Source organism: Vombatus ursinus, unplaced genomic scaffold (assembly GCF_900497805.2).
Source record: "Vombatus ursinus unplaced genomic scaffold, bare-nosed wombat genome assembly UNPS02014959.1, whole genome shotgun sequence".
NCBI lineage: Eukaryota > Metazoa > Chordata > Mammalia > Diprotodontia > Vombatidae > Vombatus > Vombatus ursinus.
The window spans coordinates 2,410,738-2,423,027 of NW_020954737.1; the positions used below are offsets into that span (position 1 = coordinate 2,410,738).

The 12,290-nt window shown below is 38.8% G+C and overlaps 1 long non-coding RNA gene across 1 annotated transcript in view; it reads left to right on the forward strand.

Moving 5' to 3' along the window:
* Positions 1-11,611, forward strand: part of LOC114030392 — a 35,126-nt gene extending 23,515 nt beyond the window's left edge. Inside the window, exons 2-3 of the long non-coding RNA XR_003567604.1 lie at positions 1,443-1,576; positions 11,528-11,611. This is a non-coding gene — a long non-coding RNA (uncharacterized LOC114030392). The remainder of the gene's footprint in view (positions 1-1,442; positions 1,577-11,527) is intronic.
* Positions 11,612-12,290: the final 679 nt, after the last annotated feature.

Here is a 12,290-nt window from a genome sequence, read left to right on the forward strand (position 1 = left end):
GACTTTATGAGGCCATCAAAGGACCACAGAGCGAGGCCGGGGTTCTCTGCCTTTTTGTGTGTTGTGGATCCCTTTGGCAATTTGGTGAAGCTTATGGACCCCTTCTCTGAACAATACTTCTAAATGCATAACAAAAAAAGTGATGTTATTTTATGTAAGATTACAAAAGAAACCAAAGTTCAGTGAAAATAAAGATGTAGACCCCTGAAATCTATCCATGGGTTTCTTTGGGGTCTGTCTGTGTACTCTGGGTTTAGAACCTCTAGAACTAGAAGGTCCATTGGAAGTCATCTAGTCCAGGGGTGGGGAACCTGCAGCCTCAAGGTCACACGTGGCCCACTAGGTCCTCAACTGCAGCCCTTTGGCTGAATCCAAACTTTACAGAACAAATTCCCTTAATAAAAGAATTTGTTCTGTAAAGCTTGGACTCAGTCAAAAGGCTATAGCCAAGGACCTAGAAGGGCACATGAGACCTGAAGGCCACAGGTCTACTCCAACACCCTCATTTAATAGATGATGCAACTGAGGTCAAGAGAGATGGCTTACCTCATAAGATACACAGATAGTGAATGTCTGAGAAGAAAGTTGAAACAGAGTCCCCGACACTAGAGACAGAGCTCATTCCACTATACCACTCTACCTGTCAGTACAGGTACTGTCACACCCATTTGTTGTTTGTCCTTCATTCTCAAAGAGAACTATGACATCAGGGAGGCAATGTACATGCAAGTAAATTGGATTTAAGTGAGGGAGGGCTGTGCAAAGTCACCAGTCTCACTTTCTCCTCCTGAGCTATCTTGGTCTAGTGGCAAAATATAGATCAGGATGACTGGATATTGGTCCTGGATGCAATGGGGAACCTTGGCCTTTTTAAGCTAAAGTCTTTAACAGATCTCAGTTTGGCTGAAGCAATGCCCATTTAGTGATTAAAGCAAAATAAGAAATGAGGCAGAGAACACCCATTTACAGATGAGGACAAGGCATTTCCACTTGTGAAAGTTAGTTCCATTCATATTTCCATGAAGACCAGGGATGCCTATTACTTCTATACACTTTTAAGACCTCTCATAACCGTTAAGTGTAAACCATAGAAGTCCTATTCCAATGCTTTATCGTAGTGGGGAGGTGACCCTATGCTCTCCAAAGCTATGCCAATTGAGCATAAGCTCTAGCAGGCCCTACCTAGCCAGAAAGACCTGATGACAAATTGTATGCCTGTTGACCAAGGACCAGCCTAGACTAGTTATGAAAGGTTTATTATCAGAAAAATGATGTGTGTATATTGTGTGTATGTTGGCCAAAGCCACCCGTGAAGACAAATACTATGGACTATTTGTAATCTATGTAGGCAGAGGATATACCCACACTAACAAAATTATGTGTGCTTGAATCATAGCCTTATACCTTTCTCTTTGTTATTACAAGCCCTTGTCTTTCTACAGTAACATCAACTGGAAAATCTTTCTACTGACAGTAACATCAGCTGGAAAATCCAAGAGTATGTATTTATATAAGACACCACAGATTACGTGAGAAGTTAGAAGTTGACAATTTTAACACTGCCTGAAGTATTAGGGTAAGTGAGGCAATGCTTGGAAGCACTGGGCTCAGGGCCAAAGATGTTAAGTCTGATTATATATATATAATATTTATGGTACAGGGGAAGCAGGGGAAAAAATGTTCTCTTGTTTCCCTGACTTTTGCTTGCTAAGAAACTTTTTTTACCTTAGTTTAATTTTTTTCAATGAACAAAAATCTATTTTCTCTCCTTCCCCTACTCACCTCTATCAGAAAAACAAAACCAAACCCTTGTAACCAACATGCATAGTGCTGAAGGAAAAAATCTTCATTAGAGTTTCATCCTAAAGAAATAAGGTAGGAGAGGCAGAGTCAAGATGGTGGAGTGAAAGAAGTGACTCCCCTGAGTTCTCCTTCAAACCCCTTCAAATACTTTAAAAAGTGACTCTGAACAAATTCTAGAGTAGTAGAAACCACAAAGAAACAGTGTGAGACAAATTTCCAATCCAAGACAACCTGGAAGGGTATGTTGCACCAGGCTGAGAGAAGAGCTCAACCTGCTAGACCCTGTGAACTTGGAGCAGGCCTCGGGGGACTGAATCACTGGCAGAAGAGGTGGTTTCCAGATTTCTCAGCCCACAGAAGCCAGAGAGAACTTAGAAGGTCAGCAGGAAGGGTCTGTCCAAACTGAGTGAGAGAGAAACCAATACAGCCCTAGTCCTAGCAAATCAGGAGCAGGTAGTGGGAGTGACTGAATCACAAGCAGCAGTGCCTGCTCCTGGAGCTATCAGCCCACAGACAGAATGTTTGTAAGTTACCTATTTTGACTTGGGAGCCAAAATGGACAGTAAACAGTAAGTTGCTCTCACACTCCCTTATTGACCTTGAAAAACCCAGAGAATATTGCCCCAGGAAAAATCCTGGAATAGTGGAGCCAGCAGAAAGACAAGGTCTTTTAGCTCAGGGGCTAGGGGAATTAATGGAAAATGTCCCTCTCACTGTGGCTGAAGGGAACCAGCACGGGATGGGAAGTGTCCCAGTAAGCCAGCAGTAAGCCCCACCTCAGCAAACCAGTGGGAGATCCTGAGCCCTAAGGTGGTGGAGCAGGCAAGCACCAACATCAGGCACATACCAGCCACCACCACCAGCTCCAGCTCAGCACCAGGTAAACTACCAGATGCCTACAGCTTCTAGCTGCCAACATCTGAAGCCCCAGCACACAAGACTAGTAAGCAGATCCCTAGCCCCAACACAAGAAGCCTGGGACAATGCTCCCTCTGCTCCAGAAGCAGAGATCAACTTTGAAAACCAAAAAAAGGCAAACAACATGAGCAAGAAGCAACAAAGAAAAACAATGACCATAAAGAAGTATCTTGGTGATAGGGAAAATCAAAACACAAATTCAGGAGAGGACAACATTGTCAATATACCCATATCCAAAACCTCAAAGGGGAATATGAACTAGTCTCAAGCCTAAAAAGCCTTTTTGGAAGAGCTCAAGAAGGATTTTAAAAGTCAAATAAAAGAGGTATGAGAAAAATTGAATAATTCCTTTAAAAATACAATTGACAAAATGGGGAAAAAAGTGCAATGAAGAAAACAACTCCTTAAAAAGTAGAATTGGCCAAATGGAAAAGGAGTTACAAAAGGGAACTAAAGAAAACAATTCATTAAAAATTAGAATTGGGCAAATGGAAGCTAATGACTCTATGAGACATCAAGAATCAGTCAAACAAAATCAAAAGTATAAAAAAATAGAAGAAAACATGAAATATTTCATTGGGAAAACAACTGACCTGGAAAATAGATCCAGGAGAGATAATTTAAGAATTATTGGTCTACCTGAAAGTCATGATCAAAAAAAGAGCTTGGACAGCATCTTTCAAGAAATCATCAAAGAAAACTGCCCTGAGATCCTGGAACCAGAGGGTAAAATGGTCATCGAAAAGATCCACCAATCACCTCCTGAAAGAGACCCCAAATTGAAAATGCTCAGGAATATTGTAGCCAAATTCCAGAATTATCAAGTCAAGGAGAAAACACTGCAAGCAACCAGAAATAAACAAGTCAAATATTGTGGAGCCACAGTAAGGATTATGCAGGACCTTGCAGCTTCTACATTAAAAGATTGGAAGGCTTGGAATATGATATTCTATAAGGCAAAGGAGCTTGGATTACAACCAAGATCAATCGCCCAGTGAAATTGAGCATAACCTTTCAGGGTAGGAGATGGACATTCAAAGAAATAAGGGACTTCCAGACTTTCCTAATGAAAAGATCAGAGCTTAAGGGGAAATTTGATGTTCAAATACAAGACACAAGAGAGGCATAAAAAGGTAAACAGGGAAGAAAAAAAACATGTTATTCAATAAGAGTGAACTGTTTACATCCTTTCATGGGAAGATGATAGTTATAACTCCTGAAAACTGTATCTTTATTATGACATTTAGAAGGGATACACATAGGCAGAGGGGGAGGGGTTAAGTTGACTTTGATGTGGTGATAAAAACCTAATTAAGTGGTGAAAAGGGGTTGTTTTGGGAGAAGAAGAAAGGAGGACACAGAAAAGAGGCACAAAGACATATTACAGTAGAGAGAAAGAAGGGAGGGAGATGAGCATTGTTTGAACTTTACTTCCATTGGATTTGGCTCACTGAGGAAATAATATAGTTAGGTATAGAAATCTAACTTGCCCTATAGGCAGTAGGAGGGAAAAGAGGAAAGAAAAGGGAGGAGGCTGATAGAAGAGAGGGAATATTGAGGGAGGCGGTGGTCAAAAGCAAAATTGTAGTGAGTAGGGAAAGGGAGAAAGGAGAAAGAAAAGTATAAATGAGGGGAGGGAATAGGATGGGGAGAAAGACACAGATAGTAATCATAACTATGAATGTGAATGAGATGAACTCTCCCATAAAACAGAAGTAGATAGCAAAATAGATTAAAAACCATAATCCTACCATATGTTGTTGACAAGAAATACATTTGAAACAGAGGGATACACACAGGGTAAAGATGAAAGGCTGGAATAGAATATATTATGCTTCAGCAGAAGTGAAAAAAGCAGGGGTAGCAATCCTGATCTCAGACAAAGCACAAGCAAAAATAGAGCTAATCAAAAGAGATAAGGAAGGAAACTACATCCTGCTAAAAGGTACCATAGACAATGAAATAACACAATTACTAAACATATATGCACCAAGTAGTATAGCATCCAAATTCTTAGAGGAGAAGTTAAGGGAGTTATAGGAAAAAATAGATAGCAAAACTATACTAGTGAGGGACCTCAACCTCCCCCTCTCTGAACTAGATAAATCTAACCACAAAATAAACAAGGAAGAAGCTAAGGAGTTGAACAGAATTTTAGAAGCATTAGATATGGTAGACCTCTGGAGAAAATTGAATGGGGATAGAAAGGAACATACCTTTTTAGCAATGGTATATGGCACCTACATGAAAAATTGACCATGTACTAGAGCACAAAACCCTCACAATTCAATGTAGAGAGGCAGAAATATTAAATGCATCTTTCTCAGATCTTGATGCATTAAAAATTACATGTAATAAAGGGCCATGGAAAGATAGACTAAAAATTCATTGGAAAGTAAATAATCTAATCCTAAAGAAGGAGGGGGTCAAACAATAAATGATAGAAACAATGAATAAATTCATCCAAGAGAATGACAGTAATGAGACAACATACCAAAACTTGTGGGATGCAGTGAAAGCAGGTCTTAGGGGAAGTTTCATATCACTAAATGATTACATGAATAAAATAGAGAAAGAAGAGATCAATGAATTGGACATGCAACTAAAAAAGCTAGAAAAAGAACAAATTAAAAATTCTGATTAAATGTTAAAGCAGAAATACTAAAAATGAAAAGAAAGATTAATAAAATTTTAAAAATTAATAAAATTCAAAGCTATTAAACCAATAAATAAAACTAAGAGCTGGTTTTATGAAAAAAAAACAATAAAATAGATAAACTTTTGGTTAATTTGATTTAAAAAAAGAAAGAAGAAAACCAAATTACCAGTATCAAAAAATGAAAAGGGTGAATTCACCACCACTGAAGAGGAAATTAAAACAATATTTAAGAGCTATTTTGCTCAACTATATGCCAATAGACTTGACAATCTTAGTGAAATGGATGAATATTTACAAAAATGTAAATTGCCCATATTAACAGAAGAAAAATAAAATACTCTTTCAGAAAAAGAAATTGAGCAAGCCATAAATGAACTCCCTAGGAAAAAATCTCCAGGGCCAGATGAATTCACAAGTGAATTCTAACAAACATTTAAAGAACAATTAATTCTAATACTATGTAGAATATTTGGGAAAATAGGCAAAGAAAGAATCCTACCAAACTCTTTTTATGATACAAACATAGCACTGATGTCTAAACCAGGAAGAGTTGAAACAGATAAAGAAAATTATACACCAATTTTCATAATCAATATAGATGCAAAAATTTTAAATAAAATATTAACAAAGAGATTACTGCAACCTGTTACAAGAATAATACATTATGATCAGGTAGAATTTATACCAAGAATTCAGGGCAGATTCAATATTAGTAGAACTATCAGCATAATTGACCATATCAACAACAAAGCTTACAGAAACCATATGATTATCTCAATAGATGCAGAAAAATCTTTTGACAAAATGCAACACCCATTCCTATTAAAAACACTAATGCTAATTAAATTTTTTTCTTCTACAGCTATGCCTTTTGATTTATTGAATTCTAGGTTGAGGGCATTGTCAATTGAATTGACATAAATAAAATGCTTGGTAAATTTAGAACAGCTAGGTGGCACAGTGGATACAGCACTGGGCCTGGAGTCAGGAAAACTCATCTTCTTGAATTCAGATCTGGCCTCAAACATATACTAGCTGTGTGACTCTGGGTAAGTAACTTAACCCTACCTCAGTTTCCTCATCTGTAGAATGAGCTGGAGAAAGAAGTGTCAAACCACTCCAGTATCTTTGCCAAAAAACAAAACAAAAAACAAAAAACCTGAATGGGGTCATTAAGAGTTGGACACCACTGAAAAGACTAAACAACAAGAAGTATCAGATGATGATGATTACTAAAGAAGTAATTCTGCATCTGATATTTTGGCACCAAAATGACTCTTTTTCTTCTCCAGGTTAAACAGAGGGATTATTTGTCTTCGTATTCCCAGTACCTAGCACAATGCCTAAACACAAAGTAGGTGTTTTATAAATGCTTATTGATTGATTGATTAGCATGGAGAAGAGAAGGCTCACTGGAACCAGGATAGATGTCTTCAGGTACTTGATGGGATAGAGAGGGATGAAATTTGGTCTGTTTGGCCCCAGAAGACAGAAACAGCAGCAATGGGAGGAAGTTAAAAAGAAGCAAATTTAAGCTTAAAATAAATAAAACCTTTCTAATAGCTAGAGTTATCTAAAAGTGGAATGAGAAGGTCATGGGATCATAAATCTAGAGTAGGAAGGGACCTCAGAGATCATTTAGTCCAACCTCCTCATTTTACAGATGAGGAAACTTTGAGTGACCAGCACCAGTTCATATGTAGTAAGAATCAGAGACAGGATTAGAATGCCCTCAACCTAGAATTCAATAAATCAAAAGGCATAGCTGTAGAAGAAAAAAATTTAATTAGCATTAGTGTTTTTAATAGGAATGGGTGTTGCATTTTGTCAAAAGATTTTTCTGCATCTATTGAGATAATCATATGGTTCCTGTAAGCTTTGTTGTTGATATGGTCAATTATGCTGATAGTTCTACTAATTTTGAATCTGCCCTGAATTCCTGGTATAATACTCCTAAGGTAGTATTCTTTACCATTCCACTGTCCCTCATTAGAAGTTTTCAAACAAAGGCTGGATGACCATGGGATCATAGATTTTAAAGATGGAAGAGAGCTTAGGGGTCAACCCTTAGGGTGAAATCCCCTTATTTTATGAATAAGGAAACTGAGGCCCACAGAAGTGAAGTAACTTGTTCAAGGTCACACAGGTAGTGACAGAACCAGGATTTGAACCCAGGTCCACTGGATACAAATCCAGAACTCTTGTCCAGTGCATCACACTGCCTTTCAGCTCATTAGATATGTCATATATTGGGGGTGGTTTTTCAGTTATTGATAGGACTGTGCATAGATTAGCCACTGAGTTATCTTCCAACCAAGACTCTGAGACTCCGTGTTAGCATCCTGAGCAACTCAGAGATTTATAGAATCCTTACCAGAAGATGTGCCCTCTAGTCTCTGAGGGAACATTAGCCGTCTATTACTTGAGTGGTCAATCAATCTATCAATCAATCATTTATTCCTAGTTTGGGGGAAATAATTTCCATTGGAATTGAGCTCTTCTTTTTGAAAGTATTCTTATGTATTTGGTATTTACTAATTTGGGTAAATATTGTATTCCTCCCAATAGAACGTAAGCTCCTTGAGAGCAGGAGCTAGTTGTGTGGTTGTTGTTGTTGTTGTTTTTATCCTCAGCACTTGGCACAATGCCTTAGGCATGGCAGACAAAAACATAATTTTTAAAAAATCATTTATTAATTGTTTAAGGAATTAGGAGAAAAGGGGGGTTTGACTAAAATTTCCATGGTTGTCAGTGCTACATTGGCCACTGAGTAGACCAAAACTAATAATACTTTCAGATAACCACTAAATTCTTTACCTTCCTCTCTTTTCTTAAGGTAAAGTCACAGTTTGAAAAAAAGTCCAATGAAAAATATGACTGCTTTGAAGCTGCAGAATACAAAACACAAGTGGTTGCTGGGACCATGTATTTTGTAAAGGTTCAACAAGTCATTGAATTCTACTCAGTTTATTTCCATTTGGATTTACATAGAAAGTGTGGGAATAGTTTGTCTCCTTCCCATATGAGTAACTGGAGGAAATAAAGTTTCTCCCCCAGAGGAAATATAAAGTGATGGTGTGGTAACTGAGAGAAAGTGAAGAGGGCAGAAAGGAAGAAGGGACTTTGGGATGTGATTCATGACAACCTGGGGAGCAGAGGTAGGTTTTGCTCTCATAGTGAAACTGAGAGATGACAACAAAGAACACATGATGAAATGAGATGGGGGGGCAGAAGAGAGAGAGAAAAACAGAATGCTAAGGGCTCCCCCTTTACCCTCACTTTGAATAGCCAGGCAACTAGAGAGAAGTAAGGCCAAGACAGGATTTATAGAAATGAGTTTCTATCAGAGAAAGCTCTTATGTTTAAGACTGTGACTCTGAGAATTTACATACAGACTTTATTTACTCACGATTATTTATTGGGGGAATTTCATTTGTTTTCATGATTCCTTTAATAAATGTGAGCCCATAAGACTGTGAATTGCATGCTTGCAAGTAAAGAGTAAGTCTCAGGATACATTGTCCCAGGCTTTCCTCGATGGGATACATAAGATCAAAGAATGAGAAAATGCCATGTGGTATCTAGGTGGCGCAGTGGACAGAGAACTGGCCCTGGAATCAGAAGGACCTGAGTTCAAATCTGTCTCAGACACTTGACACTTACTAGCTGTGTGACCCTGGCAAGTCACTTCACCCCATTGCCTAGCCAAAAAAAAGAAAAGAAAATTCCCAAAGCACTGGATCTTTAATGTCGTGATAGTCTCTGAAACAAGGCTTATATATTAATGTCCTGAATCCAACAACTAGATTATATGTTGCTTGAGAGTAAGCATCTTGTCTTATATCACAAAATGTGAGTACCAGGTCACCATGGACCCTAATCACTTTCATTGGTGCACAGAATTTCAAACACAATCTTATCAGAAATTATTGGAGTGCACTTTACTTTTTCCAAATCCTAGACATATTTGGGGGATTTTGTCCAAATTCATGATGGATTTTTATTATTGCAGTAAATTCTAGGTCTATGAACCCTCGCTACCAACACAGATCAAAACCAATGTATTGACTTTGTTGATTAGCCCCAATGAGTTGCTTGGGGCCTGCCTAATGTCCTTAAATGACTTACCTAGGGTCATTCAGCTAGTAAGTGTCAGAATATTTGAACCCTCTCCAGGTGCAAAGCCAGCACTCTATGCACTATAGCATAATTTTAAAAGAAATATATGACCCTAGAGTGCCTCAGTGTAGCCAGCAGTGGCACACATCTGGGAACTCCTTGGCCACTTTGGGGATTGTGGGTAGAGATACCTAGGAAATGTATTCAGGTTGGATCCAAGTGTTTCTCTATTTAAGGTACAGCAGAGTAGAACTATCTCAGCTGAGTTAAGGAGGGTATATTAAGGTGCTATGAGATGTCAGCCAGGCAGTAGCATCTGCTGCAGCCTAGGAAGGAAGAAAACAAGAATTTATTAAGTGCCCACTATGTGCTAAGCCCTTCACAAATATTATCTCATTGGATGCTTACAAATGAGGAGGAGAGATTTCCCAGGGGAGGAAAATGAGATTGAGTGACTTTACGTAGAGTCACACAGCTAGCAAGTGTCTGAGGTGAGATTCATACTCAGGTCTTCTTGACTCCAGGCCCAGCATTCTCTCTTTTTGTGGGAAATGCTGGATCTGAGAACCCTCTCTACTAACACAGATCTGAACCCAACTACTGACTTGGCTGATCAGTCCTAGGGAGTCACTTGGGGCCTACAGTGGTTGTGTGACTTACCTATTCAAAGCACTACCTAGCTGTCTTGTTGGTTTCATTTACTCTGATTTTCTAAAGATAGAACTCTGCTAAAGATAGTGTGCTAAGTGCTACTATTTGGGAGGGATATGGGAGATTAAAAACCACAGATGGGACCAGTGAGCAGCTAGGGCTATCCCTCAAGGAACGCAGCATTGGAAGGAAAGCACAAGATGTACAAAGGTCACAACATTTTCATAGGGGCTTGGGTCAAAATCAAAAAGAGGGAACCCATATTTTTGTATGACACAAGATCTTTTTTCCTACACATTTGAGAAAATAAAAGACTCAAAAATAAATGAAACTCTGGGACAGAGGCACAATTCAAATTCAACATAGTAACTGACTCTGTTACTAAAAATTAGCTGCTTAGGTTTTTCAAAAATCCAGGTGCTTAACAACTAGCGTCAGCTGTGCTGTAATGAAACAGCCCTGGATTTGGGATCAGATTTTGGCTCAGCTGCTAATTACCTTGTGACTTTGGACAAGGGAAAGGAAGAGAAAGGTGGGGGGGGGGGTTAAGAACAAGTGTTAATTAAGCAACCACTATGTGCCAGGCATGATGCTAAGTTCTTTATAAATGTGATATTATTTGATCCTCACAACAGCTCTATGAGGTAGGTGCTTTTATCATCCCCATTTGGGGGGACTGAGGAATTCATTTGAGGAAACTGTGGCAGACAAGAAATGACTGAAGGTCTTCCTAACTCCAGGTCCATTACTCTATCCACTGCATCCCCGAAAAGCTTTACAAGTAACTTGCAAACTGGACAAGAGACTAACCTCACTGGGCCTTGGTTTCCTCAACTACACAATGAGCAGATGGCACTAAAGTTCCTTCCAGCTTTAAATCTGTGACCTTAAGAATGAACAGCAGCAGGGGCAGCCAGGTGGCACAGTAGACAGAGTACTGGCCTTGGACTCAGGAGGACTTGAGTTCAAATTTGGCCTCAGACACCTGACACTTACTAGCTGTCCCTGGGCAAGTCAACCTGGATTACTTCACCAAAAGGCCAAAAAACTGAATCAAAACAAAAACAAAAAATCCACTAACAGTAGCATGATATGGGTACCTATCTGAATATTCTTGTTCATTGGACATTTGTGGGACTCAATTCCCTTAGCTTTAAAGATAAAACTAAATGATCTTTCAGGTAACTTTCTGCTGTAATTTTTTCAAAGCATAAATAGGCTTATTCATAGGTTAGAATAAAAATATAAAATTCACATCAGAGGTCATCTGGTCCAAACCCCTACCCAAAACAGCAATGCCCATACAATGGCCCTGAGAGGAGAGAGATGCTGGGTTGGAATACATGTCACAGATTCTCCATTTTGCTTTATTTGCAGGTACGTGTTGGAGGTGATCAATATGCACATTTGAAAGTATTTCAACCTCTCCCTCACACAAATAAGCCAATGGAGCTGTCAGATTACCAGACGGGCAAAACCAAAGATGAAGAACTGACCTACTTTTAGAGTCACAGTACAGAATGCATTTGGTTAGTTTCATGATCATCCCGTATCAATAAGCACAATTAAAACAAAACATGGATCTATTTAAAGTAGATTTTGACTTTGATGATGTATTGGTTAGTTTTAGTCAATGTTCCCTTTTTTCCTGCCTTTTTTGTTCTTTTTTTTTTATAAAGGATGGCTCACTGGATAGAGGAGAAGGAAAAGATATATTCAGAAATAAAGTGATATAATAACAAAAGTTAATAATTAAAAATTTTAATCAATTCTGAAATCATCTGCTTTAAATCATTGTACATCTCAGCTCATCCCACAGCAGATACTGGCTTTCCAATAGTCAAGGAGCATTAGGTTACCCTATAAAACTGCCAAGCAAATTTGAGTAGCATTCTCTCTGGACTCCTCCCCAACTTACACACACAGTTACGGGTTGGGTTCCCAAATAAAGGCTGCTGTCCCAGGTAGTAGGGACTACTGTGTGGGTCTACATCCCTATATCTCAAGAGCCCCCATTTACCACCAGTCAGCAGACAGAATGAGCAATGCCATTTACTCAGATGGCATAGAAAGACTAGTAGTTATCAAACACCACCCCCCATAAACCTGGGGTACACTCTCCCACAAATACACGGTGTCC